General features: G+C 40.2%; 1 protein-coding gene across 1 annotated transcript in view; it reads right to left on the bottom strand.

The window, feature by feature from the left end:
- The window catches only part of LOC124168454 (fibronectin type-III domain-containing protein 3A), a 435,474-nt gene that overhangs the window by 199,342 nt on the left and 219,047 nt on the right, over positions 1-17,085 (bottom strand). The gene's annotated exons all lie outside the window — the stretch shown is intronic.

Below are 17,085 nucleotides of genomic sequence, written 5' to 3'. Positions count from 1 at the left end.
GGTGCATCGTTATTGGTCCAGTTGAGTGAGGAAATCAATGAAAAAAAGATCCTCCTTCACCGACACTTCCTTTAGTCCCTCTTTATCACTTTCTCCCGGAAAAAGTGGGGAGGACTTCATCAGGACATTGAAGAAGCACATTTGCGAAAAACTCATCTTCAACCTTATGGTCAACTTAAAAACGTACATTAAAAAGTTTATGAAAATGTTTAAGATTTTTTTGATGTGTAAAATGGATGCAATTCTTTCAGCAATGCAATTTTTAAAAATCTCTTCGTTATCCTCTATATCTACATGCTACCCCGCAAGCCGCTTACAAAGGCGTGTGGCAGGGGGTGTTAGGACACCAGCCGTTTACACATAAACAAGAAATTCTCTAACGGATTCAGGACAAGCATTTATTAAAGTCCTTTAATGTCCGGTGAGAAAACGGATTCCCCTACCTATCCGTTCGACAAAATATCTCTCTAAATTTATTGTTTCCGTTGGACTTGGAAATATAGTGGCGCTCTATGATATTCTTCGTGTCGCACTTAAAAATATCTATTTCAATTGCTCAAGTAATCTAAACCTATCCCGCAACCTCCGACTTCTAAGGTGTTCACACCACAGAAATGCTCCGACACTTAAATACCTGACAGCACAGAAAAATTAGACGTACTTGTTCTGTCTTCATGCTTGTCAGATACTCGGAGTGTATAAATTATTTCCACTGTACAAAAACGAAAATAACTCCACCGTATTAGTGAAATACGTCTTTTATTTCTGCACTCAGTTTGTAACGGTGTGTACACGAAATTGTAAATTAAAATCTATCGAAGCTGCTCACTTGTCAGAGTGGAATATTCTTAGATTCTTAAGCACCTTATAAAGTATTTAGGTAGTCGTTAAGATTCGATAAAATAATCTGCTTTTTTAAGTTTAAGTACCGAGTTTCTTGTTTATACAACTCACGTATAAATTTGTTCAAACAAATGACTTTTGTAAAACAATGTCGATGGTGCCATGAGGATGGGGTAGGACTCCGAAACGCTGTCGATAATCACACAAATATTTCCGGAAAAGGAGGCAAGATAACTTAAATCAAATAGTATGTCAACCAAATTGATTTAAGTGTTATTTGACTATCATGTCTTTTTTAAACCAGGGCCGTAACGGCGTACCGGAGCGTTACGGCACCATGACAAGTTCGCAAGTAAAAAATAAGATAATCGGTCATTCAGAAGATCCGACTCTCGTGCATCGAGTCGGTCAAGTGAGCGACCCATCTCGCCGACTTTGACTTCGTGGCTGCAACGTGTCCAGTTCCCTCCGTGGCGGGTGGGAGTTCTCGGGAGAAGGGAAAAGAGATCCTGGAGAGTAGTCTCGGTGGGTGGGGGACAAGGCTGAAGTCTTTCGGGAAGTGGAAGGGGGAGGAGGATCAGGAAGCGGCATAAGAGGGGAAGGGGAACTGCCACCCCTCCCTTCCTTTCCCTCGTGAGTGGGGGGCGGGTGGGCGATTGGTGGGAGGGGGGGAAAAAGCGAGTGAGGGGAAAGAGCGAGGTCGGGGCTGAATTGTTTCGTGGAAGGGGTGGTCGCTCAGACGACTAGCAGGAAAAAGTCAGTCGGAAAGAATGAGCATCGATTGCGGATAACATCGAGATATGTGCATCGATATTTATTATTATTGTGGTATCCCACCGATTAAGGTAGGTTTCCATGGAGTTCTAACGAAGTGATCTGGGAGCCTCCCTTTCCTTCCAGCGTTGCCTTCTTCAATTCACCGTAAGGCCCAGTGGCGCAGCGAGGGGGGGTTTTGGGGGATAAAACCCCCCCAAGAGCTCAGAGAAATTATAAGTATAATCCATTTTACTTAATTGGATTGAAATTACTCATAGAATAGTGTAAGAATTAATAAAATTATCTCTCAGAAAGCCGTATAATTCACCATTTTGAACCATTTATAATAAAATTTCGCAATTTATTACTCTCGCACCTACCGCTTATCCTGGTGGGTATTCCGTACCCCCACACCCCCCGGTATTAGTTGCACCTAAACCCCCCCCCCCCCCAGCCTTAATTCCTAGATGCGCCCCTGGTAAGGCCTACTCCATTTCAATCTATCTAAAAATCCTATACCTTACCTTCCCCTCTCTCGTTTCCCTAACATTAACCGTCAATTTATTTCGACTCATGAAAAGCTAACAATAAGAACAGATGTTCTCTCATAGACGACTAGGAAAAAGTCGGAGTGACTGAGCATCGATTGCGGATAACATCGAGATATGTGCATCGATAGTGGCCTATCGATTTATTTCCACTCGCGAAAAGTTTAGAATTGATGTTCTCGCTCAGACGATTGGAATGGAGTCAGTTGGAAATAATGAGCATCGATTAATCGATATTAAAATATCGATTAATTTCGACTCATGAAAAGGCAAGAATTGATGTTCTCACTCAGATAACTAGGAGAGAGTCAGTCGGAGAGAAGGAGCATCGATTGCGTATACCATCGAGATAAGTATCTAACAATAGATGGATATCGACTCATGACAGGTTAAGAATTGATGTTCTAGGTCAGATGACAAGGAATAGATGACATCATAGATCGAGATTAGTACCTACCTATGTCGATTTTTCCAACGCCCAAGCATTGAGTTTTTTACGATGATTCATGATTCGCCTCCAGCTTTTATTCTCGTTCATATAATTACTAAATAAAAAAAATAATAAAAATGTCAGTGATGAAAGACATGAGCATGGGGATTTCATCGAGATCTATCGATATTTCAGTATCGATTTATATCGATGTTTTTGTCATTAGAAAGTTCTTGAAATAAAATATTTCTCCCTATAGAGATTTTTCCCTTGGGGGCTTCCCTTTAGTTTTTTTAAATCAATTGTCTTGAATATTTTACTGAGTTCTCTTTGTTTATTGCTTCTTGTTCTCGTGCCTGCATTCAAATTCTTTTATGGTGCCACTGTTAATTGGTAGAAAGGCTATATGAGAGCAATCGCTTCAATAAATAAATCTTCCAGATCCCCTCTAGGTTGTCGATGATGATATGACCCCTGTTTCTTTCGAAAACTTTTTTCAACACTAATTTTTCCATCTATCCATGGTAACACATATGTATAGCGATTATAGCGCTTGCCTTCTGACCATAGGGTGCCGCGTTAAACTCCCACGTGAAGAATTCGGACATCGCGAAATAAATCCAAGAAAATAATTATTATCGGTATTGCATATCGATTTCATGCTACGATACCAGTAAGGTCAATGGATAATTATATCTAAATCTATATCTAGATAATAATCTAAAATATTACATATTCATTATACCCAGCGAGCCCCCACTAGGGTATTTGGCAGGGGAAAATTCAAATTATTATTATTTAATTTTTTGGATAATAATAACTTGAATTTCATAAATTAATGTATATTCAAAGTTGAATAGCTGATACTTTGATGAAAATATATCTATATTTCAATAATTTTCCAACGACTGAAAGTACAGTTGATAGGATTGATATGACAGTATATATTTCAAATCTTTTCATCCAACAGCATCTAGATTCTGGAACTCTCTACCGCCAAATATAAAGACGTCACAATCACTTCAGTCGTTTAAAGGAAGGCTGTACTCCTATTTGAAGTCTGGGGCTTAATTTAGTCTCCTCAACTCATTGAAGTTATCATCTTAAAGGTGTGATGTTATCAAAACTCTCTACATAAATGTGTATATGTGTGTGTGTTTTAATAACTGTCTGTGTTAAAACTTATATTTTTGTGTTACTAGTTTTGAATATATTACATATTTTGTCCAAATATCTACTACTTGTTAGCCTAGCAATAATCTCCATAATGCCATGTTTTTGTCAAAATGTCTTTTATTAAGAGTAGAACATTTCCTGTATTTTCTATTTTTTGCTCTCATAGGTTTTACCTAGAGCATAATTAAAATATTCGTTCATATTCATATAATCGATTTCATGCATCGATGTTTTACCTAGTCCGCTTCTATTTGTTTGTTAAATTATTTTTTAAAGGGGTACGCAGGCCAGTCCACTAAGCGCGCGATGCTTCTCGAAGCCTCGTAGCGAGTTTCAGACGCAAACACGGGGCATGGTAGGGATGAAGGAGAGTTGGTAGGGGAAGTTTATCCACGTCGCGTACGGTTGGAGGAAGTTTTTAAAGGATGGTCGCGGAGAGTATGGTTAGGAGAGGGAGGGGAAGAGGTACAAGGAGCTGATGAGTCTGCCGCCCCGTAGGAACGATCTCAAGGAGGAGAAGAAGAAGAAAAGCGACGGATGGTTGATGATGATGACGGCGGGATAGAATTAGACTTTTAGCTGCCTAGAAACCGCTGCTGCCGCTCAAAAACGGAGGAGGGGACGGAAGGAAGAATCTCGGAAAAACAGGGAAACGAGACCGCTTTGCGAAGGTTTCTCAGGCATCGGGCGCAAGAAAAACAAATGCTGCGAGAGTGGGAAACACACCACTATTACACCTGGTGTTTCATATTGAATAGCACTGTCTAGGGGACAGCATAGAGGAGGCCCAATTCCATCCCATAGAAGTCTGATTTCTGTTGCCACTTCGGTAGCATTTTAACCCTTTCTAACCCAGAGCTACTTCTGGAAGAAATCAAATTTCACGATTTTTTTTATTTTGAAAACTTGAAAATTTTGCACTCAACCAGAATTATCTTGGCAGCTAAATATTTCGTCATTAAAGTTTACACCACAAAATAATGCGTAGTTTAGATATTTCCTTAATAGAGCTGAAAATGTACATAACTTCGATGTTGCTTAGAAGCATCATTGGGTTAAAATGGGTTAACGGTTTTCAAAAATGTTCGCGGTGCTGTGATGAGTGCAATGCGATCCACTTTTTTCCAATATTTTTCATTATTGTGTTTGTAATTGCGAGAAATAGCATTAAAAAGTTATAGATTGGATAGATGACATTATCACGTTTATATATTTATATTAACACCCTTAATTATATGTACTATATTTCCCCGTGAAACTCGGATCAATTTGTCCGTCAGCGACGCAAGTGGCAACTTTTGTAAACACATTTAAATGCGCGGTGGGTGACAACGCATTTAGAGGCCGACTTAAGGATCATCTTTTGTAATATTCGTGAGCACGGTTTAACACTACTAGCCGTTTATAACTAATACCTTACCCTAGTGCTGGTCATTTTTTCCCAAATTTTAGAAAATTTTAGTGATTTTACTTCAGTGCATAGAATGTTGAAATAAAAGCTGACCTAGCTAAGACTCTACCATATCGTATATTTTCTATGCACTAACTCGTCTAAAGAACAATTCTAGGTAGATGTCCGACCGTAATAATACGAAGGCGATGTATAAGATGATCAAATTCTAACAGACGTAATATTTCGTTTCCCGAGGTTCTAAGAAGTTTCGCCGGAACGTAATATTACGTCATTAGCACTCAACGTTTTAACTTAACCACCAACTATTCATTATTTACCTAGTCTGTGGCAGCTGCTAATGTGAGACGCGTTCTAATGAGCTCGTGGATTTTCGGCTCACACTCCATTGCTTGTTCGTGAATTTGTGGCCAAAAAGAGCCCTGTAACGATGGACCAGCCTCCATTATCGCCAGACATGGCTCCGTGTAGCAATTCCCTATTTCCTAAAAGGGCCGTCACTTTTACAAGCATATATAACATTAAAAGAACCGTTGACATGGCTTAAGGCCCTAAGATCGAGTTTGAGAAATATTTCGACGTTTGGCGCTGGCATAAGTGCATAATGTAAATGGGGACTAAGATGGATTTAGTGTGCGAAAAATCCACAGGGAAAAAATCATTCGCCTTGACCGGGATACCGACCGGGATAGATGGATTTAGTGTTTTCCCGACAAATAGGCTACGCAAAATGTTCTCGGGATCGCCACCAGGTCAGAAACTGCATTACTGCTGACGCTTCGATGTCCTACTCGGCCATCATCGAGCCCTGAGGACAATGGGAGCCCTATGGCGATCCCGAGAACATATCACGAAAAGAAATGGGGAATATTTTGAAGGGAAAATCATTAATGGAGACTAAAAAATAAATACTCTTTCAAAAACTACATTTCCCGTCATTTTCAGAACACACCTCGTACGCAATTCTCTAATTACACAAGGGTTATTGTTTTTATTTTATGGTTACTAGTGATTCTGAAGGGCTTCTCAGTGTGCATATGCTTGACGCCGAACGGAAATATTCCCATCGGTTTTCATTCCGAACGGTTGATTCCGATTGCTATTCATTCGATCGGAATTTTTTGTTTTCTTTTTTGGTTCGAAAAATTTCACTCCTGGGACGAACTACGGGAGTTGGTATTGATGTCAGAATAATATTTTATACACAACCAATACAGTACACGTTTTCAGGCAATCGGAATCAACCGTTCGTAATGGAAACCGATTGGAATAATTCCAATAAAGCACACTGTTAAGGTCATCATTTCACTTGCAGAGATTACAAGATGCAGGAAATCATAGATTTAGGATATCGACGAATCATATCGCTACCCTTAACGTCAATATTTCACCGCTCCACAGTTCATGAATGGATGGCTATTAAGGATAGGTGAAGTTATGGTGGTTGAAGATCAAATTTCATCTAATCCAGTGAAGTATATAAAGTGTACCTGCATCGAATATCGATAAAAGTTAAAGTGAAAAATAAAAGGGCAAAAATATTATGATCCTGATTTTTTAGGATATTGCGTCATAGTAATCAAGTTTCCCTGCGAGGAGGACCCGAAAGATATGCCAAGTGCCTTTCAAAATTAGAGCCATTATCTTTCAGATAATGGATATAATTTTGGAATTTTCGTCATCCAAAATATAAGATAAACCGATAAAATCAGATAAAAGAGCAACAGTGAAATTATATCTTTATTTGTTTGTCATGGCGCTTCTAAGTTATAACAAAACAGTCCCATGCGTTGATGCTGAGAAAATGTGTTTAAGCCTAAATCTCCCTATTATTTTTTCCATCCCTTAGAATGATAGCTCCAGAGATAGGTTTTCAGCGACCAAAAGAGTGATCGCTAAACCCATCATTTGCTGAGTCACAAGGTCATTCCCACCGTCTCTTTTTCCATTGCTAACTCCGTAACTTTCCGTATTTACAACAGTCGTTCAATTGAAAGCCAAGCGTGGCGTTATAATCGCTGTTAGCGTTCTGAATGGCTGAAGGACGGGACGGTGCCAGCGATGGTTTCAGCTATCGAAAAAGTGACGTGCCGAGTGAGGGAAAAGGGTAACATAATAAAGATACACTGTTGTATGCTCCACAGAAGTTTTAATACCCGACCCAGGTTTCGACAATACACTATGTCATTTTCAAGGTGTACACAGCGTATAGTTTCGACATTACACAATGTCATTTTTAAAGGTGTAATGTTGAAACCTGGATCGGTTATTAAAACTTCTGTGGAACATACAACGGTGTATTTTTATTATGTTTCCTGTCACCAAGTTCCACCAAATATCGCCGTCCAGCCTTAAGGGCTGGCGCGCACTAGCACGACCACGACCCCGGCCACGACCACGACAGATATCTGTCGCACACCTTCCGACCAGAGCACGACCACGACAGCAAAACACATTCACCACTTGCTGGTCGGGTCGGAGTGAAGTCGGAGTCAGTTTGCGCCACGCCATAAGAATGTGTGTAATTTCTGGCCGTAACGACCGCTGAGTCGGGGCCGACCAAATTAAAAAATTTTGGTCGGACGACTCGGGTCCGACCAACGAGTCGGACTTGGCCTAGTGCGCGTCGCTCCATTTGTTGCAATGCTAAAACTGGTCGTGGGCCACTGGTCGTGGTCGTGGTCGCGCTAGTGCGCGCCTGCCCTAAGCTGAGGGAAAAAAGGATGGGATTACCATCGCGGAAGTTGATCGCGTGAGACGATCATGTTTTCCGCCACCATTGGAGCAATCGCTGGAGGGATCACGATCATTTTTCCATTCCTCCAAAGGGATGGAAAAAAATGATCGTGTGATGCAGGCTTTAGCTCTAAATGTTACAGGTGATTCGAAAAATGTAGGAATATTTTCGGAAATGAAGTTTAAATAGTAGACAACAGAGCAAAAGTACGTTTTGATCCACAAATAGTCTCACTTTTTACATGTCAATATCCCTGTAGCATATTTACCGTGTGCTCCAGATAACTTGGGTAGCCGCTTAATTAGGGCGTGCCGGTATAATTGAATGGATAACCAGAATGAACTATATTTTATAATCAAACCTAATGGTGTAAGAAACCGAAAGAGGCACACTTATATTTTTTTCCGGTTTTCTACAAGGCCTGCTTTTCGAATCCAGGTGAACGTTTACAATATGCTCACCGACACGGGAGTGGATGGTAATTAACTTTGTCCACTGCAACCACAGATTCGCCATGTGAACTGCGGGGGACTTGCCCTTTCTTCTAAACAAAGAGCGACTTTAAACGCTTAATTTGATTTATGATGACGTCACGGACAGACGATGTTCGAAATTTTTGTTTCTCATTGAGAAAATAACAAGTGACTAATCGCATCCGGATGAGATCATGATCTTTGCGTCAACTTCGGTGAATTATTATAGCAAGAAAGTGTTTCGATGAAGAAGAAAATTATTCTTCCCCGAAAAACAATTTTCTCATCATTCGACTAACTGTAAGTATACGAATTGAAATGCTATTTATAATTAGATTGAAAGACCTTATCCTACAACATGTGCATAAATAAATGACTAAGCCAGGGGAGCACTGCGTCAGCTTAAACGTACAAGAGAGAAACATTTACGCCGTATCTGAGGAAAATATAATGAGATGCATGGATATGGATATCAGCGATGCATGTGAAATAATTGCAATAGGTCGGGAGGAAAATGGACTTCATACTGGCAAGACACACTTCACCATAGGGAATTAAACCGATAGGTAGGTTTTGATAAGTTTTACTATCTTAAATGTGAAATTGTCCGCGACACAACTAAATTCTAAAACAGCGCCAATTAAACAACCATTGGTTAAAAATCTTTGTGGGTATATAATTTTCACTGTTAGTGGCTTAGTTGGTTAAAACTGTAGACTACGCATGTGGGTGTGAGTGCAAACATTGCCTGTGCTTTTAAAATGACACTGCTCAATTAAAGCACACCCAAGTTAAGTCTAATTTAATTTAAGAGTGAAGAAAGATGAGGTTTGAATGCCGAAAAACACTTTTACATATAATATCTCCTAAAATCCATTAGGAGGAAATCGGCAAAGGTAACCCTCTTATGAGATAAATGGAGCAGATCACGAATATTAAAAAAGAGGATCCTCAAGAGGGCCTCTAAATGTGTTGACACCCTCCGCGTATTTAAATGGGTTTACAAAAGTCACCACTCGCGTCGCTGATGGACAAATTGATCTGAGTTTCACGGGGAAATAAGGTACAACTAGGAGTATCGACCGAAATTTATAAACGTGATAATGTGATCAATCCAATCCATAATTTTTTAATGCTATTTCTCGCAATTACAAACATAATAATTTAAAAAAGTAAATCGCATTGCACTCATCACTGCGCCGCGGACATTTTTGATAACCGATTAAAATGCGACCGAAGTGGCAACAGAAATCAGTCTTCTATGGGAAGGAGTTAGGGCTCCTCTGTTCAGTCCCCTTGGAGCATATTAGTAAGGATATAAATCAGAAAATTATGTAGGTATAAATAAATGGCTGTTAGGATAATGGAATGGGTAGCTGCGTCGTGCCAACCATCTAATGTCTGACTGCTGCCGATGATAATAACCCAAGATGATCAAAAAGAAACTAGTTGCTACCACAGACCATAGAAATTGAAAATGAAGCATGATCAATGATAATATTATGAAAAAGAAAAGGATTTTCCGCGGGTCGTTACACTGTCGGCCATTTTTAATAGATCGTATGAAATTGTTTTCGGCTTGACGTGGTGAAAATACGATAAATCATGATTAAATATGAACAAAAAATGGTAATTTTCTCATTTTAATATACAGACTGTCCCACAGGTCGTGTGTCACTTATGACCTCTAATTTTAGTCACTTCGCATCAAGCAATATTCATGAAAGTTGGCATACTTATGGGGAAGGGTCCTAAGTTTTGTTGAGTGTATGCAAAATTTTACAATTCTGACCTTTTGACCCCACACTGTGGGCCCAAACTTAAAATTTGAAAATGCCTGATAGGGTATCAATGTTAAAAAAATCGAGGTAGGAAAAAGTCCCGAAATTCATTAAACAAGATGTCAATTCCTAGGTTTTCGGGCACGAGAAAACCGAAAATAACATTTTTATTTACGAAAATTTAACCGTTGACCCAGTATGGTTACAGTCAAGGTCATAAGGGTGACAAAAAGAATAGCATGCCAACAAAGTTGTTGATCCATGGGTTTTTAAGGATGCCCAAGTCAATGTTATTGTCCTCATGGTATTGTGAAACTCCACTACCGACCATCTATGTCAACCTTCGACAACCTATGTCATTTTAAAGATAAAGAAGATTGAAAGACCTTGAAAATGACGCAGTAACGGATACAGAAAAAAACTCAAGGGGGGCGCAAAAGATATTTTGAGCTACCTATACTTTTATGGTAATAAAAAAAAACAAGTTACATTCAAAGTTTAAAATAGATTTATTTATACTTATTATGCGACCCCTGCATGACCCCTGCGTGACCCCTGCGCCCCCCATATGTATCCACCACTAAAATGATGTGATGTCGAAACCGTGGCCGGTAGTGGAGTTATACATTATAGTGTGGAAATTACCATTAGTTGTTTAAATTTTATAGTGGACAATTTCAATAGAGTTTGTCACCCGAAAATAATTTTAATAAAAATATATAAAAAATTATGAACATAATTATTTCGAGGAAAATTAACTCTCTTTTACTTTAATGCGCCAAAATTCAACCAGATAAACCCTAAAACCACTCCTCACATTCGATAATTTCGAATTAATAATCATATTCTCCTCTGCGCAGGAAGGACCTTCAGTTACAAAGACCAATATCGGTTACGGGACACGTTTGGGGTACCTTAAATGTGCAGGGAGTGAGGCTGGATGAGGAAGGGTGAATATGTTCTGGGAGGGAATAGATGAAGACCCTTATTTCATAGGCTCAAAGGTGACTCTCGAATTTCATAAGGAATGAACAAATGATAGCCAATATTCACGGTCACTTGATGAGATACAGCAGCTAGGTGGGAAACATAATGAAAGAGCTAAGAGATGGACAATTCCTCACCGGAAGACCATGGGACAAGTATATCTACATCTACATACTACCACGCCAGCCGTCTCCGCAGAAGTGTGGCGGGGGGTGTTAGCACACCAGCCATTTACACATAAAAGTGAAATGCTCTAACGAAATAACGCAAAGTCTTTTATCGTGCGAGGGAAAAACGATTTCCATAACTGCTAGTTCGGCAAGACATCTCTATTAATATTTCGTATCGGCAGACCTGGAAATGTAGTGGGGTTCCGTTATGATGCTCTCCGTGTCAGGGGCGCAGCTAGGAATGAAGGCTAGGGGGGGTTTCAGGCGCAAGTAATACTGGGAGGCTTGGGGGGTATTGCATACCCGCCAGGGTAAGCAGGAGGTGCGGAGGCCTTCCCCCGGAAAAATTTAAGATAAATGGTTCATAATGGTGATTTTTACGGGCTTCTGAGGGATATTTTATTAATCCTCACACTGTTCTATTAGTAATATTAATCCAATTAAGTAAAATAGATTTAACTTAAAAATATCTGTGAGCTCTGGGGGGGGGGGTATTATCCCCCAAAATCCCCCCTCGCTGCGCCACTGCTCCGTGTCCCTCTTAAAGATATCCATTCTCAATTCCTCAAGGTATATAAACCTAGCGCGTAGCCTCGACTCATATACAGGACAGATCTAGAAGGATACTGGTACACGAAGAAGTTTCTACAGGCCTTTTTACACGGTACATTAACACGTACGGGTTAATGCCTTAAGGTTTGAACGCGAGAATAAACTCCAAAATGCACCGTGTAACCACCCAACTTGTGCGAATGCATCCACAAAAATAGAACCTGTTCTAATTTCATTCATGCATTCGTATATGTTCCGTTCCGGTCCACAAAAACCATTCATGCAAACAGACTCGTAAGTGTTAATATAACGTGTAAGCAGGCCTTAAGACAGATCATGAAGAAGGATACCTCAGGGAGGTAAAAGAAATGGTGCGGGATAGGAAGAAAATGAGGGCTGTAGTATCACAGTGATGATGATAATTGATGATGCAAGACAGTCGGATATTAAGTAGTCGACACCACAGATCGTTGACCATGAGCATGTTATACGGCCAGTGGCCAAAAATCAACGATAACAGTCCCCGATGAGACCATCGAATAATCATATTCTCTTCCGCGGAGGACCGTTCGAGTCAGAAAGCCCCATATCGGTCACGAACAACCTTCGGGTTCGGTTGAAGATGAGCCCTCATGCAGAGGGAAGGAGGCTGTATGGAGTGAATGTTTTTCAGGGAGTAGGGGGGAATGGATGAACAATAGGAGAATGTATGTGTGAGAGAGGGGGGGGATGGAGGGAGTAGGAGAGGGAGGGGTGTGGGAGGTTGAAGAGTGAAAGAAGGTCACTCACACGGCTCAGGACGAGTCAATGTACGAGCGGGCTCCACCCACCCGCCTTACCCCTCCCCCCCCCGCCTCGGCCGCTTCCCCCTCCACTCTCGCATCCCTGCCTCCCCTCCCCATCCATTGGCTATGATCAATCGGAGGAGACCAGCCCGTATGATGGTGTACGGAGGGGGGTGTCTAAGCGCTCGCTCATCGTAAAAAGCTGTGGGCATTTGACGAATTTTTCACTATACACTTAGGGAAAGATTTGGGGGAACAAATGAAGGTTCATTATATAAAACAAACGATAAATTATCAATAAATGACACTTAGTTGCTTCCACAATATATTTTTAAAAATTCCGATCGGTTTCGGCTGTTACACCATTATCAAGTACAGAAATTATATTTATTATAAATAAATAAAGTACAGAAAATACTTTCATAAAATTAATTGTGGAGGTATTTTTTAAAATTGATTGTGGAGGTAACAAAGTGTCTTTTATTGATACCACGGAGCCCTTCCACCACGTTCAGGCTTCAAGTTTCGATTTAACAAACAACAAAGAGGGGTATTTGAGACGGTTAACGTTTTTTTCGTCACAGAGAAGCTTAAATTTAACAAAAGTGAGTCATGACAAAATAAAACATCATTACAAAGTCCATCCGGGAAAAGTCCCCGGTGCCCATCCTTGGAAAATTAGTTTAAATTAGCCTCTGAAAACAGCATTTTAAGTACTATATAATACGATTAACTGTTTTGGTATTTATGATAATATTAATTGTAATAATAATAATACTAGTAGGAATGATAATATCAATAATAATTTCGTCTTTAGGTATGAAAATGTTTTGAAATTTTCCCAGGATCCCCCGTTGCCTGGGGGGGGGGGGGGGTCGCCCCTCCAGCTCCCCTCGTTCCCCCTAAGCAAATTCCTAGTTACGTCACAGGTAAAGGACAATTTAGTCCTAAATTAGCTTGTACTAAAGACGAAATTATTATTAATAATATTATTACAATTATTATTATCATAAATCGCCTTAGATAGTACTTAGTGTTGTGGCTAGTGTTGGCTTCCCACCCGGCGGGCTCGGGTTCAAATCCTGGCAGTGGCAGAGAATTTTCAATGACTGCCCGATCCCTGCTTGAGTGCTGTGTGGAGGACATTTCAAGCGCAACACTCCGTCCGTCGGATGGGACGTTAAGCCGTGGTCCCCTTGGCGCCATTCGTTAAGAGCAGGCTAATGCCGACGCTGGGTTTCTCTCCACCCTTCCTTCCATACTCTACCCTCATGGCGCAAATGACCTCAGCTGTCGGTCGCCTCCTCCAAATACCATACCACCATAGTACTTAAAATACTGTTTTCAGAGGATCATTTAAACAAATTTCCCAGGGAAGGGCACCGGGGACTTTGCCCGAATACTTTATTCAGTCATTACTCACCTTTGTTTAAGTTAAGCTTCTCTGTGAGGAAAAAAATCTTGACCTTCACCCACACCCCATTTTGTTGTCTGTTTTATGTCATCGGCCTTCATTTGTCCACACCCAAACTGTTCCCCCTCCCAATCCCCTCACGCCAATTTCACATACCCCCTCCTCCTACCTTGGCTCTGGTATAAATGTATGAGAGAGTGCTTGTTGTATCATCTTGAAAATGATATTGAATATCGAAAACATGGTCGGCAGTGGAGTTATTTATTTAAATGTGGAAATTACAATTTCCAGTTTATACATTTTTTTCCAAATTTAGATGTTCAACATAAAGAAAATTTAGCCCGTTGTCATAAAAAGGAACATGAACAAATTTTTGCGCGATATAATAACATCCAACGGTGGCGCCGAGGCAATTTGTACAAAATGAAGCTATGCATCCCTCAATACACCAAAGATTTTCCTGGTATTACTCATGTTGTGGTGAGATGAATTTTTTCAATAAAATATGCACTTGTCATGCTGGTTGTTGTCAACTTAAGCCACAGAGATATGGACTCCGCTTAGTTAACCATCATATGCTTATAAAACGCTAATCAACTTGCTCCCTTTATTCATGTTTTGTTAGCCGTGCATCACGAAACAAGGCAACCGGGATGAAAAATAGCGTGGATATAATATGGAATTGAGTGGTAAACTCCAGGGAAGGTATGGTAGCATTTAAGAAACAATTCAACTTAATTTCAATACAGTAAAACAAGGCAGTTTGTTGTTAGTTCTTCAGTATAATGATGGTTGACATGATGATACATATAATCAATCGGAGTAGACCAGCATATATGACCCTGTATGGAGGATAATGTCCATGTCGCTAAACTATTAGTACTAAACCAATAGTCCAATGAGGGTGGTGTCTAGCTTGCTGATCGATGGATCAGACTGACAATTAAATAAAAGTAGATTTATGGAGCACTAGACTAAATCTATATTTTTTATTTGGATTTTATTATGAAGCGCTAGTCAAAACAAATCAATATCACAGTAATATGGAGTTAAAGAGCGGACACTGGTGAATAAAAACTTTAAGTGACACAATTCCACTTTAGTTAGTCATTCATTGAGTAAAGCTACAGTTTATTTTGAAACTAACGAGTATGAAGAAAATGCATTTTGTCTTTTGGTATGTATAAAAACGATCACAAGTACCGTTCATAGTGAGCTACGCTAAGTTGTAGTAAATAAGGCATTAGAGAGGTTCTCGTAGAGGCGGCTTTCATCGTACTATTGAGCACTAGAACTAACTTAGTCGTTTTTATTCTGAACATAGCCCACAAGTAGAGCCAGTGGGCTAGCAAGAATAGCAAGTGGGATATAATTACTGCAGGCTTTACACTGAACAATTCATCAAGATGGTTTGCATTCATTAAAAGGAAAAGTAACGAATTTTTCGAATCCTCCAGGCAAGTAATCACGAGTACAGGCATTTTCTCAGCCTTCATCATCATTATCTTACCTTGTCTTACACACAGGTAGTCAAATTTCTTATTTTTCTCAGCCTCTCTTGCCTTGCGGAGCAGTCTGCGTCACAAAGGACAGACGGCCTCTCATTGATGTAAACAGGTGAGTCAGGAATGTTGAAACCCAGCATAGGTTTTAATGAATGGGTAAAATAGGTTAATTGTGTTGGTTGGAAGCCAAGGGGTACAAGTAATTTCTCTTTTAAATGCAAAGTTAAGTACAGAAATTAGGTATAGGAAATAAACGAGATCTATTAGATGTTTAGTAGTGCATTTGATTTTCCACTCGATGTCAGCACAGAACAGAGACTCACTCGTTTCCCTTGGCAACCACGTTTTTGTGTATTTATTGTAACAATCATGGTTGAGCTTCCACGCGAGACAGACGTGGGCTGGTGCTTCGCTCGAGACAGGCAGGTGCCTTAGTGATGTGTTCAGTTGCGTCCAGAGTATAAGTGCATTCAATTACGAGGATAACTTCCTACTCAATTTAGAAGCTCGAGTTACTAATATTAAGTGGAAACCGCAGTTTAAAATGGCTAATTGCAGTGTATGTAATGTGAATGTTCTTAAGCGCCAGCTAAGGATTACCTGCAGTGAATGTCAAACTCAGTGTCACGCTACTTGTGTTCACTTGTCCAAAGAGGATATCGAGTATATTGGCGCTGAAAAGCAAAGTTGGCGTTGTCCTACCTGTGCTGCGGAAAAACGTAAGAGCATGTCAGTAGTTCCACTGACGGATACGGACACTGCTAGTATCTCTCATATTATAAACCTTCTAGAAGAAGCTAAAGAGGACAGGAAACGCATGGAATTGGACTTGAACAAGGCTATTGAGTTTGTGCACAATAGATTAGATGAAAATACTAAAGTGCTTCAAGAAAACTCAACGCAGATTGCTGAATATTTAGCGACAATAGACTTACTTAGGCAAGAAAATGTTGGCTTAAAATCTCGAGTGAGTGAATTAGAAAAGAGGTTAGACGACCAAGAGCAATATTCTCGCGTTAATGACCTTGAAATACACGGCATTCCCCAGCAACCAAATGAAAATACCTTAGAAATCGTGAAAAGTGTGGGGGACGCCCTTGGTGTTAAAATAACCGACGATATGGTGAACACATGCCACCGATTGGGAAAGAAGGGACACGAAGGCGGAACGAGAGGTATCATAGTCAAATTCGTCCGTAGGTATACAAAAGAAGAAATTCTTCAAAAGAGGCGAGTGAAAAGGACCTTCTCCACACGGCACCTGGGCTTGGCGACCGATACTCCGGTGTACATAAACGAGAGCCTGAGTCCAGGTCGGAGGAGACTCTTCGCTGCTGCGCGTCTTGCGAAGAAAGAAAAGGGATACAAATATTTATGGCTAAGGCATGGGACAATACTCATGAGGAAGAAGGAGAATGATCAAGTAATCACTCTGAAATCCTCTGATGACCTGGAGAAACTGTAAGCATTCTGTGAGTGAGTTATGTATGTCTTCAACCTATCTTTACTAACAAAAT

This window comes from Ischnura elegans, chromosome 11, assembly GCF_921293095.1.
Source record: "Ischnura elegans chromosome 11, ioIscEleg1.1, whole genome shotgun sequence".
In the NCBI taxonomy this organism is placed as follows: Eukaryota; Metazoa; Arthropoda; class Insecta; order Odonata; family Coenagrionidae; genus Ischnura; species Ischnura elegans.
Note: the sequence above shows the minus strand (reverse complement) of the source record. Positions and strands in the feature narration are given on the sequence as shown.